The following is a 25,687-nucleotide window of genomic DNA, read 5'->3' as shown; positions in this document are numbered from 1 at the left end:
TTTTTGACTTCATTAGAGGGGAAATTATAATGGGAAGTATCTCCTGAGAAAATTTGAAACATTACTATTCCGATGAGATACATAATTTAATATTCATGAAGATACGCGGGTTCTTTAGTGTGTAGTTTATGTGTGCGTGCGTGCTTTAAATCAAAAGTGTTCAACCTTTAGGAGAGTGAGCGCCATTTTATTGGTTTGGAAACGTGCCGTGGGTCACTTCATTAATTGAACTGTGGATATCCCTCGGGGTTGTATTGAATGATCTGTCAATTTGACGCGGGTCGCTTGAGTGATCTGGAACCGTGCCACGGGTCACTCAGCGATCTGTAACTTTGCCTTGGATCATTCAAGTCATATGGCAATATGCCGCGGGTCACTTGAGTGATCTAGAAATGTGTCGTAGGTCGCTTCAATGATCTGAAAGTGTGCTTCGGTTCATTTAGGTCCGTATTCACCGACATGGTCTAAACCATCGTTTTCCAAACTTTTTGTTCCATCGCCCCCTTCTTCAGAATTTTTTTCTCTCTCATCGCCCCCCTACTCATGCGAACTCATAGGATCCTATGTTAAATCTGAAGCTTCTATTCCTCCCCCCCCCCTGGCCCATTCCATCGCCCACCAGGGGGCGATATTGCCTACTTTGGCAAACACTGGTCTAAACTGTAGTCGCAATTTTTGGATAAGAGATCAACATAGATTGGTTAAAAACCTGAATTTAAATGGTGACTATAGTTTAAACCATGTCGGTCAATACCGCCCTTTAGTGACCTGTAAATTGACACACGTGTCGCTCGAGTGATCTCGAATTCTACCTGGTAATCTATAAATATGACGTGGGTCAATTTCATTTGGGAAGTTCCGTGGAAGTGTGTCGTGGATCGCTTGAATGATCTGGAACTGTGCTGCGGGTCATTAGAGTGATCTATAAAATGGCGCCATAATGCATAATATGACGAGGGTCAACTTTACCTGGGAATGTTCCGGTGGTCTCTCAAGTGATCTGGAACTGTGCCGCGGGTCTAATATGTTTTCCGAGGCACAGCTGTGCCTCGGGTCACTCAAATGATTTGTAGACATGCCACGGTCACTTGTGATCTGGGAATGTACTGCTTAAGTGATGTGAAACTGAACCTAGGGTCACTTAGGTGATCTGGAACTGCACCGCGAGGCACTTAAGTGATGTGCAAAAATGTGCCGCTTAGTTCATGAGAATGTATTGTTACATGTACACTTCAAATACCCATAATCATCATTTCAATGGGAGATTCTCTCTCATGAAGCTTTAAACAATCTCTTCAGCAATTTTCGGACCACGCTCTTATGTGTAATAAATATACCGCAATGTGTCGTGGTGATCTTTTATGATCTGAAACTGCTCTGGCTCACTTGAGTGATCAGTAAATTTGCGCGGGTAAATTTCATCTGGAAATGCTCCTCTGGCCACTCAAGTGATCAGGAACTGTGCCGTGAGCCAATTAAGGGCGGTATTCACCGACATAGTTTAAACTATAGTCACAATTTTTTGGTAAGAGATCGACACGGATTGGTTAAATTCAGGTTTTCAACCAATCTATGTCGATCCAAAAATTGTGACTACAGTTTAAACCATGTCGGTGAATACGGCCCTAAGTGTTCTGAAGCTGTGCCTCAGGTCACTCAAATGATTCGTAAATATGCCACGGTCACTTAAGCGATCTAGAAATGTGCCAGTAATGCATTTTTACATACACATTTTAAATATCCATAATCATTATTTCATGAGAGATTCTCACGAAGCTTTAAACAAATTCTTAAGCAATTTTTCGGAACATGTACTTATGCGTTAATCTATATAATCGCTAATTCATCTAACATTTTCATATTTTAAGATCCACGAATTATTAATCATAGATTTATATACGCTTTTATTTTTTCTTCTCCATCTAAAGGCATCATTTTGAGCAAGCTTTTAGAAAACTCAAATATATATTTTCAATACGTACGCGCGCGTAAAAACAAATGCCGGCTTTTCACCTCAAAATAACGATACATTCGCGAGCTTCAGCGTATTTCGCTTTTCAATAACATCGTGGTGTGTAATGTATTTTGATTGAGAGATAAAAATCCTCTTTAAACATATAATAATGCGTCTCGCGCGGGAAAAACAAACGAACAACAAACAAACTCGGTGCATAAATCATGTAAACGGGAATATAATAAAGAGCAAAACAGATGTTTATGTACGTTATACGCAATTTCTCTCTCTCTCTCCCAAGTAAAAATGTACATTAATAAATTGATCTCGTTACTTACTTTTCTTATTTGCGTGCGTTAGAGAGAGAGAATGTGCTGCAATATTACCTGTTATTATTATCATCGTATATTTTTCATTTCAAAGATAATTTTGATTTTATATATGGAGAGGAGGAAAATAGATAACGTTATTAGAGAGGAATTTCTACGTGATGTTGTATTAGGGGCTTCCCCCCCCCCCCCCCCCGAATAGAAACACGGAAGAGAAATAATGCATTTGACTTATTGAAGAATAAATATTCGGATATTGAAGCATCGAGAAATTTCAAATTTTTCCCAATTTTCTTTTCCGTTGTAATTTTGAGAGGGAAAATTTATATATTTCTAAAGGGGAAAACAAGGGGACTTTTTTTTTGATTTCTAAGGTTCTTGCCAGATTTCTAAAGTTTTTTTTACCCCTCAAGTTTGTTTTATGGGTAGTTAAGGAGAGTTTTTTAAGAAAAAGGTTAGCTTGTTTTTTTTTGTGTGAATAATTTTAGTGAATGCGCTGCGAGGCGCTTGAGTGATTCGGAACTGTGCTTCAGGTCCGTCAGTGATCTGTAAATACGCCGCGGGTCGTTCAAGTGATCGTTCGCGGTAGCCCAGGGTCGATACGATACTCGCCTAAAGTACGAAAAAGATACAATAATAATTATACAGGGCTCCCGGCTACTATGGCCATCCCCTTACCAAAAACATGATTAAGAAGTATCGCGACTTCGATGTACCCGGTTCGTCTTTGTCAGAAACTTTCCTGACACCAGATGTACATCAGAAACGGTGACATGGCCGGATAGAGAGAGTTTGCTACCGCGGAGAGTCCCCCCCCCCCACCACTGAGGGGTTAGTGCACCGACCTCTCGGTGAGTATAAATGACTCGGCCGTTCGGAATCGGCAATACATTGTGGGTCCCGGTCTAATTAGCCCTCGTGTGCAAAAAAAAAAAAAAAGAATGACCGTAGTGCGACGAATATTGAAATCATCTGGAAATATGGCGCTGGTCACTTGAGGAATTTGCCGCGAGACACTCGAACGCTCGGGTCGTCACTTCGGTATCTGGGATGGTTCCGTGGGCCGCTTGAATGATTTGGAACTGTCCCGCGGGGTCGCTCAAGTGCTCTCGAACTGTGCTACGGTTATCTATTAAAACGACGCGGGTCAATTAAGTTATTTGGGAATGTGCCGGGAATACTCAAGTGATCTAGAACTGTGCCGCGGATCACCTCAGTGTTCGGGAACTGTGCCTAAGGTCACTCAAATGATCTTATAAATATGCCACGGACCACTCAAGTCACCTAGGAGTGTACCGCAGGCCATTTAAGTGATGTGGAACTGCACCGTGGGTCACTTAAGCGATGTGGAAATGTGCGCGGGCTGCTTGAGTGATCTCGAAGTATATGTGCCACTTATTGAAATTTTACAAAATTAGGTCTGAGGTCTCGTGCCACATCAGATCATTTCAAGGACCACATTTCGCCCACTGCCCATGAGTTAAGTTTCAATGCTTTTAATTATTCATATACTGTATTCTACAGGAGATTCTCATAAAGCTTTCAACAATTTCTCAAGCAATTTACGAAATACGCATTTTTATTCCTATTCGATTAATGTATCGCAAATGCATCTGTTATTTTCACACTTAATTAAGATCCGCGAATTGCTAATCATGGATTTACGTTACATACGTCCTTGTTAAATACAAATACAACGCCACAACAGGCAAAATGCCCAACAAGGTGGCTGAGAAAAGATGCCCATAAAAATATGGTTGTCATATGTTTCAAAAATACAGCAACCCAATTAAAAATGCAATTAACAAAAATTATAAACAATATATACACATGATAAAATATTATACAACGCCCATAAAGAATACTTATGGTTGTCTTATTCTAAGTATGTTTATCGTATGTTTATCGTATTTCTTTTTAAACATGTCAATTGTGTTACAATTTACTACCTCCGGGGGTAAGCTATTCCATTTATTAACAACCCTATTAGAGAAAAATTCCCTGCGACACCATAATCTCGCATTGTCCCTCACCAATCGATACTGGTGTCCCCTTGTAAAAGCAGTTGATTGGCGGTGTACTAAAAGTTCATGGTTCATCCTATCCATCCCATTGAAAATTTTGAACACTTCGATCATATCTCCTCGACACCTATGTTCATCCAATGTAAACATTCAAAAACTGAATCTCTCTCCATAACTCAAGCCCCGTGTTCCAATAAGGACACGTGTAGCTCTTCTCTGCACCCCTTCAACCAAGTCTATGTCCCTCTGTAGGTATGGTCTCCAAAACCTTACTGCATGCTCCAGTCCCGGACGAACTAATCCTCGGAAAAGCGGAAGAATGACTTTAGGAGAACGCGAAGAGACCTTTTTGAAAATGAGACCAAGCATTCTATTCGCTTTTTTGACCACCGCTGAACAATGTTCAGAAAACCTAAGTCGCTCGTCAATGAGAATTCCCAAATCGGTGACCCTAGTTGCATCCGGGATAGTGACACCAGCAGCAGCAGCAGCAGCAGCTTGTTCTTATCCACCTAATGCATCATTTTGCGCAAGTTGAAATCAATGATGTTCAACCTTTTAGGTGAGTGCAGGCCACTTTATCGATTTGAAAACGTGTCGTGGGTCACGTCATTAAATGATCTTTAAATGTGCCGTGGGTCACTCCACTTAATGGTCTTTAAATGTGCCGCGGATCGCTTCACTCAATGGTCTTTAAATGTGCGCGGGTCGCTTCACTCAATAGTCTTTAAATGTGCGCGTGTCGCTTCACTTGATGATCTTTCAATGTGCCGCTGGTCACTTCACTTGATGACCTTTAAATGTGCCGCTGGTCACTTCACTTAATGATCTGTGAATGTCCCTCGGTTCTCTTGAATTATCTGTAAATTTGACGCGGGTCGCTTGAATGATCTGGAACTGTGCCACAGATCACTCAGTGCTCTGTAACTATTCCGTGGATCATTCAAGTGATCATGAAATACACCGTGGGTCACTTGAGTGATCTGAAAATTTGTCGTGGGTCACTTGAGTGATCTGAAAATTTGTCGTGGGTCACTTGAGTGATCTGAAACTGTGCTTGGGCTCATTTAAGCGACCTGTAAATTGACTCACTGGTCGCTCGAGTGATCTCGAATTCTGCCTGGTAATCTATAAATATGACGTGGGTCAATTTCATCTGGGAATGTTCTGCTGGTCACTCAAGTGATGTGGGAGTGCACCACTTGAGCGATGTGGAACTGAACCGAGGGTCACTAAAGTGATCTGGAAGTGCTCCGTGGGACACTTAAGTAATCTGGAAAGGTGCCGCTGTATAAAGGTGATATATATATAATATAATATAAAGGTGATATATATATAATATAATATAAAGGTGATATATATATAATATAATATAAAGGTGATATATATATAATATAATATAAAGGTGATATATATATAATATAAAGGTGATATATATATAATATAATATATATATAATATAAAGGTGAATCCCTCGGATACGTTTACATAGGAACAATGCAAATCACTGGAATTCCTTTATAACGAAGTGATCTGGTCTCTTGGAGTTCGTTATAACGGGATTCGACAGTAATATAGTTTTCTACATTTTGTCTTGAAACACTTCCAAATTGTTTCGGCATATTCTGCTTTGGGGTATTTTGATATTTAAGATCCATGAATTATTAATCATGTGGGTTTATATATGCCTTTCTTCTCCAGCTAATGCGTCATTTTGCGCAAGCTTTTAAAAAAAAAATCATGTATATTTTTCAATATGTACGTGCAGTGCCGTAACTAGGCAGGTGCAACAGGTGCACCCACACAGGGCCAACTTAGAAGGAATGGGTCAGAAGGAGCCATTCTGCGCCCAAGAATGTGCCAGAACGGGCCTAACTGCAAATTGTTGCAGAGGGCACAGCAATGGCTAGTTACGGCACCGTGTACACGTATGAAAACAAATGCCGGCTTTCATCAAAATCGCAATACATTAAAGCTAGCTTCAGCGTATTTCACTTTCAAGTAACATCGAGGTTTACATTGTATTTTGATCGCGAAATAAATCCTCTTTGAATATCTCTCGGGGAAAACGAACAAATAACAAACTCGATGCATCAATCATATAAGAAGGAATATAATGAAGAAGATATATGTTATGCGGAATTTTTCTGGACAATAGTAATAGGTACAGCAGTGAAGCAAATATATATTTGCAACAAATTTGATCTTGTTATTTATTTTCCCCCATTTCTATCAGTTAAGATAGCGAATGCTGCATTACCTATCATTGTTATCATCCTATATTTTTGATTTCAAAGATAATTTTGATTTTATGAAGCAGGAGGAAATATTGATAACGTTATTTAAAAGAAAAGGATTTTTTTTTCTATATGATAGGTCGTATTTGTTTCTTCCCAAGTTATATGCAATTTTGTATGAACGGAACATGGAAAAGAAATGCCGTATTTGACTTCTCGAAGAATAAATATTCAGATATTGAAGTATCAAAAAATTGCGAATTTTTTCCTGTTTGATTTCCTTTTTTTACTCGTTTTGGGGAAAAATTCTATATTTTTCAAGAGGAAAACGATCGAATTTTACATTTACAGATTTTCTACTTTTTTTTTTCCTCAAAGTTCATTTTATTAATAATAGTTAGGAAAAAGAGGTTACTGAAGAAAGAGATGAGTTTCAAGGAATTTTGTCGGCATCGAGAGTTAGATTAGACGTTTATCGGTTTGTAATGTCGGGTTATATTAGTGATTTGAATTATGAATCGGAAAAAGGTTCCAAGTAGCCCATTGATGACTCTTTCGATTCATGACCGAATTGTTTGCAATTTTCATATTTATTAACGACGACTTGAATGAAATATTTGAGATGTTTTAGAAAAAAATTGGACGTTAGTTTAGTATTTTGTTTTTCTGTTTTGGTTATTGTAACTTTTGAATTAGTTAATTTTTTTAAATTAAATTTATTGTTTTCTCAATTAAACTAATCAGTAATTATTGTAACAGGAGGCTTTATTTACAATAAAATCCTGTTTATGGCCCGGACATTCCTTTCGAAAATCAGGATAAATTTTGTTTTCAGAAAAATTTAATTTCGTTGTTAACAAAATTAGAAAAAAAAACAAACTAATTAATTAGGCATATTACCCCGAAAATTATTAGTTCTTAAAAAAACTATTTAGGGAAAAATAGATAGACGGCTTTTTTTTCAGACCAAGATATCAAGGAAACAGATATTTTCTATACAAGATATATACAGAAGACTGCATGTTGTGAAGATATTCATTATTTTAGATGTTAATTTTTTAAGGAAGGAAAAAAACTCATCTCTGCCTCCACCGGGAGTCGAACCCGGGTCCCTCGATTGCCGGACGAGTGCTCTGACCACTAAGCTACAGAGGAGATAGAGATTTTCCTTCGCTAGAGCGTATATGTGCCGAACGGAACCGTGCAATGGACGGTGAACCGATCAGCTAATAGCTCATGGACGACAAGCCACCACAGGGCTATATATATGACATGAATGTCGCTCTCCACTTGTTAATACAAGATATATACAGAAGATTGGATGTTGTGAAGATATTTATTATTTGAGATGTTAATTTTTTTCATCATTTTTAACATCTCAAATAATAAATATCTTCACAACATCCAGTCTTCTGTATATATCTTGTATTAACAAGTGGAGAGCGACATTCATGTCAGATATTTTCTAGATAACACGCTGAGGTCAACTTAGAAAGAAAAGTCGTATTGTCTCCGCCGGGACTCGAACTCAGGCCCTCTTGCATACCGGGAAAACATGCTGGCATCTACTACCAACTTCACCTCAGGTAGGGTGAGGGTGCAAAGAAATCTAACTTTGTACCCACACACATTCTTATCACAGTGTTACTCTTTTATTTGTTCTTTCTTCTAAAGTGCGGTTAGGTTAGGACAAGGTTACTATATTTATTGCCAATTTCGTCAGATAGAGAGCATTCGAATTTCTTGCCGAAATCCGAATTTTGTTTGTAAGCGAAGGGGTTCCTTCCCAAATTTCCTCCGATTTTTATATTCAAATATCGCAACAAATGTTGCACTTAGAACTATGGATTTTTTTTGTTGGCATCAGGAGAGACAGGGCATCAACTTTCTAATTCGAAGTTAGAGCACAGAAAAGCCGTATAAAAATTTTCATTTTTTTTTATCTAGTCGCACACTGTATTTTCACTCTCAAAACTGGTAGTGGGTAATTTTTGAACTCCTGTCGAGCATTTCTCAAACTAAAATCACGCCTCTACAACGGACGACTGATAAGATAAAGGCCCTCTCCGTGTACACAGATACACAGAGTTCCTACTGGTAAGAAAGAAATTTCTCTGTGTATCGTATTGTATAAGCTAGTATGTTATTTTGCGATCCTGCATAGATATTGAAACTCTATGCGCAGCGGAACGGGCCAATGTAGGAAAAATAAAAGACATTATGCCCCCATCTGGAAGGAAACAAAGTTAGAGGGCAGTTAGAGGGCGCATTTCATGTAGAAATAAAAATTTTCTTTTCTCTGTGAGGATCTCTGTGCTCATCACGACACCACTCCTGGAGCCAGGCCCCCAAGACTGAGATCTGCAGTGGAGCCTCCTCAATATTGAGTTTACAGTGTAAAGAAAAACCGAGAACTCAGATAAACACCCTATAATTCAATGATTAGTTTCATGATTGATTCAAGCATTTTCATGATTATTTAACGCACATGATTTCTTGCACTGGAGCTCTGGTAATGGCTATAACAAGCGCTATTGATTCGTGAATATGCCTCCGGCTCCTATTGAGTCCCAACGAGTTCAATCGGGCACGGCACGGAGACTAGTGTCCCCTCCATATCGCTGAGTATGGCCCCTAAGCTGAGATCTTTGGTGTGCTTCCAGGTAAGACTCTTCACTGGCCCCATCTATATGACGAAGGGTACGATAATATATTAATACGAATATACGCTAGGCCTAATATACCGCACGAATAATATTCAGTATATGATAATGAAGTTAATTGTTTTCCTCATCCAAGCTCACGCACCCCCTGAAACCTAGGGTCTTCCCGGTAGAATCACAGTTTTGAATAACGTGTTTGAAAATATGGAGCACGTTTTCGAGATTAATCTTAAACGATACGACCCTTGTTTCGGTCTCAAATCATAGTGAGTTTGACTATTATTATTATTTTATACCGGATCGATTTAAAGACTGAATAAAAAATAAACTTTTTTTTTCACTCATTGACCTGATTCTATCCCATTTCTCAAGGAAAATGTGAGAAAATTCGTATAAATTTCACCGTTGGACGGTCCATGAGTAATTGAAAACTTCTGAAGTATATATATATTTCTTACACACCACAAACCGCATAAACTCGTTCTTTAAGCGGATATTTACGCGTTTCTGTAAACGATCGTCCTGCGAATATCGCTAACGTTTGACTCGTATCCACTTATTCCCACTTTTTTATGGGAGGTAATAAACATGTGGGAGGGGGGGGGGAAGATCTTATATATTCGGATATTCCTGTGCAATATTTTTGATTCCGGGACATTTCGATTGACCTTTCCTGCTTTGGTTGTAGGAATTTAGTGTCGCTGTGAATTTGAATTTCTATGTGTTTATTTCCGAGATATTCCCATGGCATAAATTGCGCCGAAAAAGCGTCGAAATAATTCTTTTACTTCTACGCCTTTCGGAGCCGATCGATTCGTCTGTGACAAAAACAGACACGATAAATAAATAAAATGAAATTTACGGAGAGATGTTAAGTGTAAATGGAACTTGCATCGGATTATCGCAGTAAAGTTTTGTGCGGAATTTTCTCTCCTCTTCTTAGTTTTTTGAGAGGACGGAGAAAAATTCTTTCTTTTTCGTATTTACTTTTTAAAGGGTTCGAAGGGAAAACATTTCAAACTTTCCAGAAATAATTTTCAAGGATTCCGGGAAAAAATAAGTATTAAATTTATCACTGGTTTTTCACTACTTCGTGTTCGGATCTTTCTTCAGCAGGATATTTGTTTTTCGGGGCCGTCTTGCGAAATTCGTGGTTGAGATTGCTGAACGCACAATACTTATCGGAAGATGTGAGATGTCGCGCTCTCCGCTGTTATTACGAAGGCTTTCGACAGCTGTCTGATGCGGAGGTAAACTGGTCTTGCCGGCTGAGCGCCCTAAAAACCACTAGACTACAAAGCCAACGAATCCCCTCCCGCATTTAGAGCTCGTGTGCGTTGAACGGGGTCGCATCAGCCAGCTGTGGAAGAAACCTTCGACGTACAGTACTGTCAAAAATATTGAGAACGAAGGATTTCATTTTTAAACACATGATTTGAATAATACTTACGTGGAAATAGCTTTTGACAGAACTGTTTTGTAAATATAGTCGAATCCCGTTTTAACGAATACCGTTATAGTGAAACAAATCTCGTTTTAACGAACACTTTTCTAATCCCCTCCAGGTAAGTTTACATAGGAACAATGCAAAAAAAAACCCTGAAATTCCTTTATAACGAAATTTCGTTTTAACGAAAGAATTTCTTGGAGTTCGTTATAACGGGATTCGACTGTAGTGATTAAATTATGTTTTTTTTTTAATTTAAAGATTTAAACTTTTTGAAAACAAATCTAAAATTTCAAATATGCGCAGTATTAAACAACACCAATATAGTTTCTTTACAAATTACTTTAATTGTCAATAGTCGGTTATATACTTTCAAGAAAATATATTTATTAATTACACAAATAACGTGTCCATATAAGTATGTAATTTGTTTTACTTGGAGCCATATATGTACCGTTATACAAAATTTAATTTCTTATACGATCCGTCTGGCGTCCATTTAGAAAGTTGTCGCCCTGTGTTTTCTGATCCCGAAAAAAATAATTTACGAGTTCAATATTAACCAAGATGTTTGAGTTGCAAAATCGTTGAGGAAAATAAATAACAGCATTTTATTAAAACTTTTATAAAGGCTGAGATGTGTCGTTTACTTTCAATCAGCACAATATCTTAGTGAATATTACACTTAGAAAAACGTGTAAATTCTTTTGTTAGAGTCAGGAAAGACCCGGGCAACAATTTTTTAGAAATGAAGTGTCCCTATGAAAACTCAAATTTGGTAACAAAGTAATAATTGCTACAGCCCCTGATGAAATAAATGACCCATCTTAAATGGGCACATTATTTGAATTTTTTCAAATTGAGTTGAAAGTATGTTTCTATATGGAACGGCTGATAAGAAAGATGCCAAGGCAAAGGACTTTCTAGGTTTTGTGTCAAAAGTAGCAGAAGTATTTGGTATTTTAAGAACCTAATCAATGAAGAGAAGGAAATGAATTGGTTGGAAAAATTAGGGGTCATTCAAGTATTACGTCAGCATCGGGGGGGGGGGTTTCGGATTTGCTGACTTTTGATGATAAGTGGGGAGGAGGGGAGGGGGTTTGAAGGTTGTTTACGTCATCAACCGCCCCTTTTTGAAGATATGAAATATTCTAATCTGCTGACAAAATTTTGCTGAGGGGAGGGGGTCAAAAATGGCTGAAAATCTGCTTACGTAATACTTGAATGGCCCCTTACCAGCAAAGGGGCGTTAACATTTATTTAAAAAGAAAGTATTTGTAGGGATAGTATGTTTACTATATAGTGTATATTTTTAAAGCCAAACTGTTTTTGCTTGAAGAGTTTACGATTTTTTACATTGTATACCAACTGGCCTTAACGATAACACTGTTTACTTTCTATTTACAGAGTTGCTAACGATACTCCTACCATATTCCACCGTAGGTAAGTTGATTTATCTGGTTGTTGGCATAATTACAGTACTCGTGAAAATTGATCAGTGCATTCAAATCAAATGTTTTTGAAGAGTACTGTGTGATCTCTCCCTTATAAATTTCTCTCAGTTATAAGACGGTTTTTTACACTCCGTGTCCAATAATAATTCTGTTCACTTATACGCCTCTCTCACTTATTCGTTTTTTCCCACTGTTCCCTTGCACCGACGCATAAGTGAAAGATCACTGTATAGGGGGCTTCACAAATCCCAGGTTTTGCAAAACAAAAATTTTTAGAATTTATGTCAGCTTTCTCTAAGATGTGAAATGTGATCAACAAGTCCTAAACAAATACTTCTGAGAAATTTGGCTGCCACTTAATTTCATTTTCTTTCGATTTGTCAAGCCTCAACTTGGGCAGTAAAACATCGTATGAAACCTCCCATATCATGGCAAAATGGGAATAATTTTTTACATGAGTATATTAAAAAACGTATCATATCTTGCTTATGATACTCAACACCACTTTCATTTTGTATGAAAACGACCTGTTGCAGCGGTGTTCAATGATTATGTCCCGCGGGTTGGGGCAACATTTAGCTCTCGACACCTTTTGCAGTGGCCCCCGCCCATAAAAAGACTCGCTTAGTTAGCGAAATTATAAAAATGCTGAAGAAAACCCTCAATAGAGAAATCTATTCCAGAAATTGGTGAAAGAAGTAATTGAAAATAATAATAATAATTTCAGAAAACATTTCAGAACTACTTAGAGAAATGATTTCATGATAATTGAAAAAAAAATTTCAGAATTTTTTGAAATCTCTTAACTGTGTAAATGATGCAATTATTTCACAATTCGTAATAAAAGAGAAATATTTCCAGAATACGTAATTGAAAGAACTGTTTCAAGAACTAATGAAAATACATATCCAATGTAAAAACAATTTCAGAACTGATGGCAATGCACATTCAATGGGAAAAATAATTTACCAGAATTAACGAAAATTTGTATTTAATAAAATACAATCTCAGAAAGAATAAAATTCTCGAATAATATAGTCCCTTCCCCCCACCCGTTTAACTCGGGGCCGTTGAGCCCAACCCGTTACGACACCATTCTCGAAATCGAAATACCAGAGTATGATTTGTTGGTCCTCGGGCTCAATGAAATTTTTTTTCCGGCCCGCTTTAACGTCTTAAAAGTTGAAGATTCCTCACCTACCTCGCCTATGTTCAATGGCATACGTGGAAAGGGGAGGCAAGAAGGCTCATGCGCCCCCCCCCCAAAGCTAACAGAAAACATTTTCGTATAAAAAATACTTTTTATATGCTACTTTAATCCTTTCTGCTATTTCTAATGCTGTTTGAAGGTTGGTAACTCAACATTTGCTGGAAGAAAATCTTTGTACCTTCTCGAAGAGCTTTTTTCTGCCGCCTCCAAAGGTTGATCCTGCATTCGCCCCTACCTATCTTCATCCTAGTATTTCAAGTACTACTACACAAAGCTATACTTCACTCAGGCCAAATACAAACAAACTCCCCTGAGTCAAATAATAGTCTCCCAATTATTGAAGACTTTGAATAATTCTGAAATCATTTCTTTCATCAACTATAACATTATTTCTTTCACCAATTGAATTATGACATTATTCCTTTGTTGAAAGAAATAATGTCATAATTGTATATTGTTACATTATACATTCTAATATAATGTCATAATTCATTAATAATATCATTTGTATAATAATGTCATATCCAATTATGACTTTATTTCTTTAATCAATTCTGACATTATTTCTTTTATCAATTCTGACATTATTTCTTTAATCAATTCTGACATTATTTCTTTAATCAATTCTGACATTATTTCTTTAATCAATTCTGACATTATTTCTTTCATTATTCTGATATAAATTCTTTCAATATATCTAGAAGTTATATTTTTTCGCTGTTCTGAAATTATTTCTGCCAGTAATTCTGAAAGTATTTCTGCCACTAATTCTCAAATTATTTATGCCACTAATTCTCAAATTATTTATGCCACTGATTCTGAAATTGCTTCTGTCACTCAGGGGGGTTTTCAAGCATTTCTGTAAATAGTGTATGGGTACACCTAGGCCATCCCAGTATTTCCACTATTACACAGAAGAACAATTCTCTACACGTTATTTCTCGATATAAATATCTACGTGCCTGATCCATGCATTTATATTATTCATTCATTACGCTGCTTATCGAAATAGAAACTTCTTTATAATGTATGATCCACCTTCACATTCTTTGCTTAAAGTTTCATATGGAACTAGAAAAATTTAGTTTTGTTTTTTTACCTTATTGGACATTCCTATTCGAAAAACAGCAAGTTTGATCAAAGGAGGATGCATTTCAATGCGAAAATAGTATTAAGTTTCTTTTTTTTTTCTTCCTCAAAGTAATTTTTTTTTACATTCATGATGAGAGAGAGAAATAATGGAGAAAAAAAAAGGTAATATCCAATATTTTCTTTTTTTTCCGGGAACATTTCCTGTTTTTTTCCGCCCCCGTGTCGTCTTCGGCGCTAGAAACAAATGTGCGCATGTGCTGCACGCTTTTTTTTTTTTTTTGCTCCCATTGTTTGGACGAGAGTTTCCAGTTTTCTTATCCCAGAGAAAAGAAAAAAACTTGAAAGAGAAACGAGAGAGAAAACTCTCGTATATAAGAAAGTATAAGATATGAGTAATAATAGTAAAAGCGGATCAGTTCAGAAAAGAAGAGAGGAAAGAATGGGTGTTGATGAATAATAATATTTATTCAACAAGCGAAAGAACATTTTCATTTCTTGTTTTTCTTTTCCAGGAAATGTTGCAATTTTTCTTCTTTTATCTGCTTTTTTTTTAAAGGTTTTGATGGAAATTGTTTTTTTGACGAGATTTATTAACTTTCTCTAAACTTTAATGCTGAATAATTTAAAATTCACTTACTATTTTGTATAGCATTATTTTAATGGAAATTACGGAATTCTAGTTTCCTTTGTGTTCGTATGACAAAGAAGACGGGAAAGAAAATGGAAAGTCTTGAGAATTTATTTATTGTCTGCCGAGAGAAGATTCTGATCAAGACTTGATGTTAAACGAATTCAGTTTTACAGATTTTTATTAAAATCACCATATAAAAATGAAAACATCCCTGTATGAATCTCAAACAATAGTCCCAAAGTTATTGAAGACTTTTATTGATTCCGAAATTATTTCTTTCATTAATAATGAAATTATTTATCATTAATAATTTTTTCATTAATAATGAAATTATTTATCATTAATAATTTTTTCATTAATAATGAAATTATTTATCATTAATAATGAAATTATTTATCATTAATAATGAAATTATTTATCATTAATAATGAAATTATTTATCATTAATAATTTTTTCATTAATAATGAAATTATTTATCATTAATAATGAAATTATTTATCATTAATAATTTTTTCATTAATAATGAAATTATTTATCATTAATAATTTTTTCATTAATAATGAAATTATTTATCATTAATAATGAAATTATTTATCATTAATAATTTTTTCATTAATAATGAAATTATTTCTCTCATTTGTTCTGAAATTTCACAAGTTTTATATTTTAGTCCCAAACTTTATTTTATTTTTTTCATTGATTGTGATATTTTTTTAAATATGTCTAGCTATTTTTTTCTATTGTTCTGAAATTATTTCTTTCATTGTTTCTCACATTATTTCTTCCAATCCTGGCATTATATTGTATACCTACCAATTCTATGCCATTATTTCTTCCATTAATTCTGATATTATTTCTTTCAATACACATGTATATCTAGTTAATTTTTTCCATTGCACTAAATTATTTTTTTTATTTAATTCTGAAATTATTTTTTTATTTAATTCTGAAATCATTTCTGTCAGCAATTGTGAATTTTTTTTAAAATTCATTTCCAGGGCTCACACTCGTCCTACTTTTCCTACTTTTTGATAAAATGTTCTACTTTCTAGTTTTTGTCATACTTTTTTACCAAAACCTAGCCTATCAACAAAATTTATATAATTGACTTTAATTGAGGAGGGAATCATCGATATAATGAGAAATTGAAATTGAAATTGAAATTGAAATTTATTACACACACACATATTACAACATATAATACAGACGCAATATACAAAAAAAAACAAACAAAAAAAAACATATATATTACCATTTATATATTAGCCCAAGGTATTACATAATCCGTCCAGGGCATATTGATAGTGTAGTATATATTGGGGTTGACAACAGACCAATGGTGTATATAATTAAAATATAATATTGTCTTCACATTACATTCGTAAAGAGAGAAAAAAAGATGCATGTATATGGGATTAATATTCAATTGTGTTGATTTTGTTTATGAGTAGTTTTCTGAATTTGTGCAGTGATTTTTCCGTCTTTATTTCGTTATTCAATCTATTATATTCTTTAGGATATACAAAAATGGAGTATATTGCAATTAATGATTCTGCCAAATAAGAAATTACATTTTTTAAAGTTATTTTTTTTTGGGGGGGGGAGGCGGTGTATGTGGACCATTTAGTGGTTTATTAATTTTTTCCGTTGCTTAGTTTGAGGGTTCAGCAAGTAGAGTAGTGATTGAAAACTTCTACCTGATTGAAAAATAATAATTTTGTACTTACCAACTACATGGTCTTGGGCAGTAACATTCATCATTCAAAATAGGTGGCACAACAGTTTGCATAATGAAGCAAGCAGTTGGGTCCATAGACCTATTCTAGGTTTTGTGACTGATGATACCCAATGACATTCAATGGTCTTCTGTATTTTTAAGGCATGCAGAGACAAACAATATTTACAATGCTCAGCAAAGAACTAGAAATGAAAGTGCTTCATTTTTTAAAAACGATTACACTGGTGTTGAGCGCGAAAATTTAAACAAATAATTTTGAAAAAGGGATGGACACCGCAGTAAAATTATCTGGTCCACCTTGACTTATTTATATCGGATCTTGTAGTTTACACATATAGCACTGTGCTCTTGGAAGTGGTCTGGAAAGAGTGTCATTCTTAAAACATTTACATGTCTACATAATTTGCTGTGTGCATTGTCGAATGTCGAAGAGAGTTGGCAGACTGGACTGTGAAAGTTTCGAAAAAAAAGAAAAGGAAAAAGAATGTAATATGCTATAGTGTGAGGAGAGACAGAAAAAAAACTATCTGTGGTTGCTGGTATACACTGTTTTGGCCAAAAATTGTTTTTGCAACCAAGTCATTTCTGTCATTTTGCTTTGGCTCGAGTTAATCTTAAAAGGGTACTGAAATTGTATGCGCTATGACTTTTTTTTTTTGTTTTAAATTTTCAAAAAACCCTTTTTTTTTTTGGATTTTTTTATTATTATGCTATGATTATGTTGCCTAGGGGGTGTCCCCCCCCCCGTCCTACGTTTTATAATTTTTTGAGTAGGAGCCCTGCATTTCGAAAAATTTCATCAATTCTAAATTATTATTTTTTCATTAATCCTGAAATTAATGCTTTCATTTGTTCTGAAATTTCTAAAATTCCAAAAAAAAATTATGTTTTTCACACATTTATTCTGACCTTATTTCTTACATGAATTATTTCTTGCGTGATATTACTGTATTTCTTGTAAAATGTTTAGAAGTTATGTTGTGTTCTGCATGCAGCCGATGCTCATTTTTACAAACCTCCAATTGATGAGCTGCACGTTTTTACGAACTAATCTTTTGGTCCCAAACAATATACGTCCTCCTTTCAACATAGTTTTAACCCGCGGACTCCTTTAAACGTCTTATCCATTTACGAACTATTTTTCACGTCCGTACGGGTACGTAAAAACGAGCGTCGACTGTATTTTGTGGAGAGGACATCGTTCTCTGCAATATAAGAGGTGATTCTAAATCCATGGTCCAAACTTTGATAAGTGTTAAATAAGAACACAATATTATAATAAGAGGTGATATATAAACAAGCATTTTTGGCCATACAATGTGTGGTCAAACCACAAAAGCAAAGGCGGTAGATGGTGTTTCTAGAGCATTTCGCCAAAAACAAATATATTTTTCCGACGGATTTGCTGCAATAATTGTAATCAACCATTCGAGGTTGCAGGGTATTGTAATGTGGTAGACGTTCTCATTGTGCCACTTCTGGGTAACACAAGTTGTACCATAAGACATTATATCGCTCGATCATTGTTTGGCGCAGCATAACCTTGATGGTCCTTGCATCAATAAAAAACGCACTACAACCCAATCCGAATTTGCACATGCACCCTGGAATGGTTGATAGCACAAATCGTAGGAAATCCGTCAGAAAATAGGATTCGGGTGAGATACTGTCATGCATTTCCTAAAAACACCCTCTACCGCCGTTGCTATTGCGATTCGATCGCATTTTCTATGATCAAAAATGCTTGTTTAGGAGTCTTATATCACCTTTCTTTCTTTCAAACCGAGCACGACTCCGGTCTATCGCCATGGGCAATTTATTACCGAGTGAGTTGCGCCGGAAGTACGAGTGCTTGTACCTATAAGAGTGAGTGCGTATATAGTGCTGCATAAGATTTTTCAGTGCTGCCATCTATATTTCAGAAGTGAAGTGAGCGAAGTGTAATGATTGAATAACTATACCGTTGTAGGTCGGTTGCTTTCTGTGGCGAGACTTTTTAACTGGGAGATCGGCTGGCATTTGGGAACCTCAATGAACGAATTTCAGCTAACCATGCTACCCTTAAAGTTTGTCCCGTTAATTCATAATCGCCCTGCATATTGCGCACTAAATGATTAGCAGGAACGAGTGTACACCGGCTGATAATAACCGCGCTCAGGAGAAAATTGGCTACTAATTGTGTGTACAGAATGAAGAAGTAGAATCGCAACTTTCTCTGAGTAATTCTCGGTTTCACCATTTGAGGATGGAGAAGCGGTTATCGGCTTCCGAACACTCATCGCGTACCCGCTCCTCTAATAAGAGATCTCTTAATTAGTGGGCACAAAGTGATGATGAGGTTGCTGTTACCTCGGGACCATAAGCTACATTTTTTTTCTTATCTCCTTTGATTTTCCTTTCCGTTGCCTTTTAAAAAGATGTTTTATATGAATTTGTTTCCCGTTTTTTTCCCCGACTTTTCTATTCCAAAAGCAAAGTGATTTTGAGCCCGCGACACCGAAGAGGAGAAACCGCCTTCCGGATAAATATCCATCACTAATTGGACCGCTTATTAAATTCATTTCTTTTATTTGTTCGAGTTGAGAGAGGACGGGTTTCAAAATAATATCGTTAGTGTGTGTCGCATTCGGCATTACGAAATTATGTTATGGAGGTATAAGAGTGGGAGAGAGATCCAATTATAGGAACAACGTATATGTACGCTACGGGGAAAAATTGGATTCTATGACATATGGTGGTTACTCCCGACTGAGAGAAAATTCGAGTATAATGAAATAGAATAATGACGTAGAATAAATCTTATGATCGTTTATAACGATTTCTTTTTTTTCTGCCGGTGAAACTGGATACGAATAGAAAATCATAAGTTAATGGTAACCATGAAAATCTGGAGAATAAATATTTATCAACTACTGTGGAATTAGTCCGTAGTTTCTACTGATTTTCACCATAAAATACGGAATTACGGTGAATCCCCGGGAAAACTACGGAATTCTGTTTTTTTTTTTCCTTCTCAAGAAGTATAAGTTTTTTGATAGCGGATTTCTCTGAATTTTCTTCTATCCTATCGAGTACAAAATTATGTCACGAAGAGACCGCATCTCTGAAAGATGAATATACCGATCTCTGAATTTTTGAAATCGAGTGAGAAGCATCCTTGTTGCTAATGGTCATTGTAAAGGTTTGGTTGTGCGGATGTGCTACGCTCCCCAGCTGGTCCCGTAATGCCGGAAACGTTCTGATTGCTGAATTGGAAAGAAAAAACGAATGAGCAGAAGTTTAATAACCTATCAAGTTTTTTCATAACATTTTTCATGTATAAGTTTCTACAAATTAATCGCAAGAGAGGGATGTCGATGACGAGACGAAGCACTAATAGCGTCCTGTTCCAAAAAATTGAACTTTCATCGATCTTGTGAGGAATATTCAAGGCAAATAGGCCCAAACTTGAACAAAAGGCTACTTTAAATGTTCATCAGAGCTGAGTAAGTGCTCGATATGGTCGACAAGTCGAAGAAAATAAGAAAATCAATTTTAATTTTCAAAATAATCAAGAGGAGAAAGAAATTGGAGGGTAAGATGAGGGTCTCCCCCTTCCCTTCAGCAAACAGAACCACGATGGAAAGCGTCGGTCCCAAGATTGGCATGCATGAAAATCATATTTTACCACATATTGTGTAACGGAATTCTCGTTAGTTTATCCTACATCCTTAAAAATACCAAATCCTCTAATTCTACTTATCAAAACAGTAGGTAAAATAAACATTTCTGTCTTAAAGCACTCTCCTGAAATAAATTGCGTTCTATACAGAATAAAAATAAGTTATTTTGCAAGAGTGAACAACAGGATCAAGTTCGACAAGGCTATCGCAAAAGTAGCTTACATTTACATACGTACAGTCAAGTGTTCGTACTTGGAAGAATTTCGAACTTTGCGCTGAAAAATAGAATCTCTCAATAAAACATAAAAAAACCAAAAAAAAAAACAACAAAACACCACCACCACCATATGAATGGTGTCTAAGCCGTATGTACTGATAATTTGAAAATTTTGAGTGTACATTTAATACCAAAATGAAAAATGACGTCACAACCATTATGACAAAATCACAGAGTAAGTAAGCTCTCTTGCGAGATAGCATATATCACACAGCACATATTCAAAAAAGGAACAAATGTACTTAGGAAATGAATATAGAAAAACTTGAAAACTTTAAAAAAAAACAACTTCAACAAACTTGAAAAACGTTATATTGTGTATCGACTTCGGCTGACGCGAACGAACAAAGAACATAACATTTAAATGTATGAAATGGGGGTGGAGGTATATTATTAGGCAATATTAGGTAGGGAGACCCTACCTAATATTGCTCTCAATCAGAGAAACCCCCATGTCTATACGTAACTGTGGTGCAAACCTTAGTAGTTAAAAAAACCAACTTACCGATTTTCAGAAAAACACACGGAAAACTTTTTCTCAACCGAAACACGTTCATTACTGAGACTGGAAATGTGAACACAACAACGAACAAACGTGATGACCCGCTTTAAACGTAATCTGAAACAACTTTCAGGGCTACCAACAACACATCAAAACAAAAAGCCCCGAATTGTCACAAGTTAGGCCGCTGTATGGGTACTTGACTGCACTTTCAAAACACAGCAGCGAGTCTCATCGCGTAGAACCCCCCCCCCCCCCCCATGGACATGAGAACCCCAGGCTATGCCTGGATGCGCGCACATACGTTGAGATGGCTGTGGGTTTTATGGGCACCTCTCTCTTATTTATGGATCAGTATTTCTTGCCCCCCCCTAAAATATCCGAGAACCGGGAAATCAGGGAGATGAAAAATGTATAATATTTGGTAAATATGCAAATATTTGATAAAAGTCAGGGAAAAATTCTGTGAAAATTGGGAAGAAAGAACAATTTTAACAAAATGTTTCAAATTAGCTTTAAAGAAACTGAAACGCGAAAAACTATTTCTAGATTTTTCTAATTATATTCCTTTCTTCCGGAAAGTCAGAGAAATTTGTGAGTTGTGTGTATTCAGGGGGGGAGTGTTAAGCAGATTTTTCTATGAACCCTGTAAAGCCGTGCCCCCCCCCCCCCCATATTACTTAAAAATATATTATTAATGAAATGGACATGTTTTTTCCCTTGTTCCGTTCCCAAATGAGTTACACAAACGAATGTTTACTTCGTCCCAGAACATTCATTCGCTCCAGCAAGAAAGTTTTGCGAGTCCCGATTTTTTTCCCCCCGTGGCAATAGCAAAGGGGGTAAAATGATCATTCCAGAGAGTCGCTGGGTGGAGCCATAAGCGTTTTTATCATGATCCCGACATCCCTTGCGCAACATGAGTCTCGGGATTATGCCGCCCTCTCACTAACTCTCCCACACTCTACTTTCTCGTCTTTTATACTCTCTCTCTCTCTCTCTCTCTCATTCCGACTTCGTCTCTCTCTCAATCTCTTTTGCGGGAAACTCGCCGGAAGAGAGTCACGACGTCTCTATATTTTTAGTGTGTTTCGGGTGCTGCTTGTCTTCGGATGACAGTGTTGTTGTTGTTGTCGTAGTAGAAGAAAGTGTGTGTTTCGTGGGGAGGCAAATGTTTCGGTTCAAGCTCTCTCTGTAATGACTTAACTTTTTGTTGTAGTTTCTTTGAAACTGAAACGTTGAAAAGGGAATTTTGAATTTTTCTCGTTTCGAACTTCGAGGGAATTTTTTTTTTTTTTTTCTCTTGCGTATGTAAATTTATATGTGATTGCAATTTCCTGTTCTGTGTGCTTTTGAAGTCACTGGAATCATTGGAATTATAACTGGCATGACGTAAATTTATTGCAAGAAAGGTAATGAGACTTTTATATTGGAGATTAATTAATATGGCTGTGATTTTTTTTTTACTTACCGAATTTACTAAATTTACATTCCTACCTAGCATTTACAGATATTTTATAATGATTCTAAGTATTATTAATACGCCTATAAATGCGCGTATTTTTCTGTAATGCTACGGAAAAGGCGTTTTATTCGGACTTGGAATCACGTGTTTCGTCGAGAATGTAGCTTTTTTTTGAATTTGAATGTAATGAGATTGCAAAAAAAATGAATTGAAGACATTCCTCTCCGTAAGTAGTATTATTTTATTTACCAATGAATAATTTTATTTATTCCTTTAGTCAGTTTGAAGTGCGAAACTTTCTCAGAGTAGGTGACGTACTATGTCATTTGATTTTAAATGACATAGTTCGCTGAATTCACATAGTTTGTCTTAATAGACCTAGTTTAGATCAGATGTGCGCTACCGAGTTCCATTAGCTAAAGTTCCTTAAGAGCAGCTGCAGAATAACATTTACCTTTCAATCTTGGCGTGTGAACGCTAAATGTTAACGCTAAAGAGAGTAATACGAAAAATTCCATCTAATTATTAATCTAATTGGAGAGATATAGAAAGATGAGCTTGTGTTGGTGTACTTTTACCATACTCTTAAATTTTTCTTAGCAATTTTGATCGTGATTATTGGCCGGATATTCATTCCTTTTCCTGTCAATGAATTGTAGAATTTGTACAGGAGCTTTTTTCATTGATAGTGTGATACCATATACAGAGTGCATAGCAAACAGGGGGGGGGGGGGCATGGTATTTTACTGGAGAACCGTTGATCCTAGAGGTATACTTCCAGTTAGAAAAATTTGTCAAATAACGTGTAGTACTCAGATATGTCATTCATGTTTCGACTGGTTGTATAGTTATTAAAATACAAAAAAATTAACTTTTTATACAACCCTCGCCTGCCCCAAAACACAATTAGAAAGTTGGTTGCCCTGTCTAAAAAAAAACATTTCTAAGTGCAATATTCACTGACATATTTAAATTCCTAAAAACAGAGGAAAGTTGGGAAGAAAACAGCTCTAAATGCGGGTAGAACGGTTTTTCCGTATTTAACGCCGTTTTTTTTCCCAACTTTTCTCCGTTTTCGAATTTAAATGTCTCATTGAATATTGCACTTAGAAACACAGAATTGTTTTAGTTTGCGTTACGGGAAAAAACAACCTTCTAATTGGGTTTTGGGAGACACGGGGTCTGTATAAAAAGTTAATTTTTTAATTTTAATAATTATACAACCCCTCGAAACACGAATGACGTACCCGGGTATTACACGTTATTTGAAAACTTTTTATAATTGTAAGTATACCCCTAGAATCAACGGTTCGCCATTGAGATGCCATACCTCCCCCCGTTTGCTATGCATCCCGTATATTACGCATTTAATGTATGAATAGAACCCCGTGGAATTATGTATACAGCGAGGGCATTATAATGTATTGGTAATATCCAAAGTGCTTCATTTTTATAAATGCCCCGTTATACCTTGCTTACTTTTCTTAAAGCAAGGGCGAACTATGCTCTCCACGCAACTTCTCGTAAAACGGTTTTCTACTATAGTGTGAAGTGTGACTAGATTATTCAGAGTTTTAGCAAAATAGAGGTATATTTATATAGTACATTATAGTGTAATAAAACTATTACACTATATAGTAAAAAACTATAGTATAATAATTCTGTGTCGGATTTGATTTAACACGAAAACTTCGTGTAAAACATAGAATTATCCATCCATATTGCTCGTAACGGTTAGAACTTATACTAAAAATTTGATTTTGGGATACACAGGATGTATTTTATGAATATTTCGAGCAGTATTTCAAATACTCTCGTATGGTAATATAATCGTATGACGTGTAGGCGCAAATGATAATATTAATAAACTTTTGAATTCATGGATTTCTTAAACACCGTGCCTTATGGTAATGCTTATCCTAATTCATGAGTTTCGAAGTATTATCAGGGCGATCGGTCATCGGAGGGGGGGGGGGAAAGATTGCCCTATGTTATTACGCGCATGAGAACCAGTTCAGATGTTGAACCGCTTACATTTGAAAATGATTTCCGTACGTGTGTAAATAAGCATTCGCCTGTCTACAATCTGGTATAGAATAAAAGTTATTATTAGTTAATTTATTATTAGAGTAGATAGTGTTGAATAATTCAATTTCAAAATTCCTAATTTAAGATTGAAACATAGCTGTGTTCGGCTACTGAAAGTTGGCAATTCCGGATGGAGTATCAATTCATTTTTTCTCCCCTTAGGGGAAAAATGAGGCTCGACAAATCGGAAAATAAATAAAAAATTGGGTTCTAGAAAATTTCATAGGTTCCACGACAAAGTCAGAAAATAGAGTATTCGTTGACTTGTCCGGGATTTAGGGACCCCTTTCCACGCTAGCAGACAAATTGACACATTTTTCGACAATTCTGTGGTGTCCCCAAGACTTCAATTCAGTTATCATACATAAAAAGATTACGCGCCAAAGCCAAGTTTCAAGTCCCTCTGGCGATCTGGCGCTTGGGATTTGTCAAGCCCTGTCATAGGATAACAGGGAGGTTAAATTGCTTTTAGCGGTATAGCACTTTCTAATGGAAAGCTGAGATCCTCTGATCATATTTCCTTTTTTTCTATTAGAATGTAGTAAACTTAATTTACGCTCGATGGTCCGAAAGCCCTTTAGGAATTTTAGGGATTCGAGTTTTCTTAAATTTTTTGCAGTATATGATGAAAATTTCATACCCGCAGTTTAAAAAAAAAAAATCTTTCTGTAAATCTTTTGCAACAAAAGAGAAGCGAGAGCTTGAACGTACAACGTCTCGTTATACGAAGTTTCGAGCGGATTTCAACCTCTTGACTCGACCTGGTCTCGCATTAACTTGTCATCGCCAGGAATGCCAGGCGCGGGAGAAATTCCAGGACTTTGGCTCCTCCTTTTCGCGCTTCAAGCTCTTGTTTTCAGTCAGTTTTTTTTTTTCTCTGCCTTGTGAGAGATCCAGATAAAAACAAGAAGTA

The 25,687-nt window shown here is 36.1% G+C and overlaps 1 protein-coding gene across 5 annotated transcripts in view; it reads left to right on the top strand.

Annotated features, from left to right (window-relative positions):
- The window catches only part of LOC149088790 (fat-like cadherin-related tumor suppressor homolog), a 540,044-nt gene that overhangs the window by 82,972 nt on the left and 431,385 nt on the right, over positions 1-25,687 (top strand). For 4 of the 5 annotated variants that reach the window (XM_089250155.1, XM_089250161.1, XM_089250171.1 and 1 more), the window contains exon 2: positions 12,062-12,097. The gene's annotated coding sequence lies outside the window, so the exon portion shown is untranslated. Of the gene's footprint in view, positions 1-12,061; positions 12,098-22,252; positions 22,634-25,687 lie in introns of those variants that run through there. The other variant, XM_089250144.1, reaches the window with a different exon arrangement.

This window comes from Pholcus phalangioides, unplaced genomic scaffold (genome assembly GCF_987345545.1).
Source record: "Pholcus phalangioides strain wild (caught in Gottingen) unplaced genomic scaffold, Ppha-v1.0 ptg000003l_1, whole genome shotgun sequence".
NCBI classification, from domain to species: domain Eukaryota; kingdom Metazoa; phylum Arthropoda; class Arachnida; order Araneae; family Pholcidae; genus Pholcus; species Pholcus phalangioides.
The sequence above is the reverse complement of the archived record's forward strand: the minus strand, read 5'-3'. Positions and strand labels throughout refer to the sequence as shown.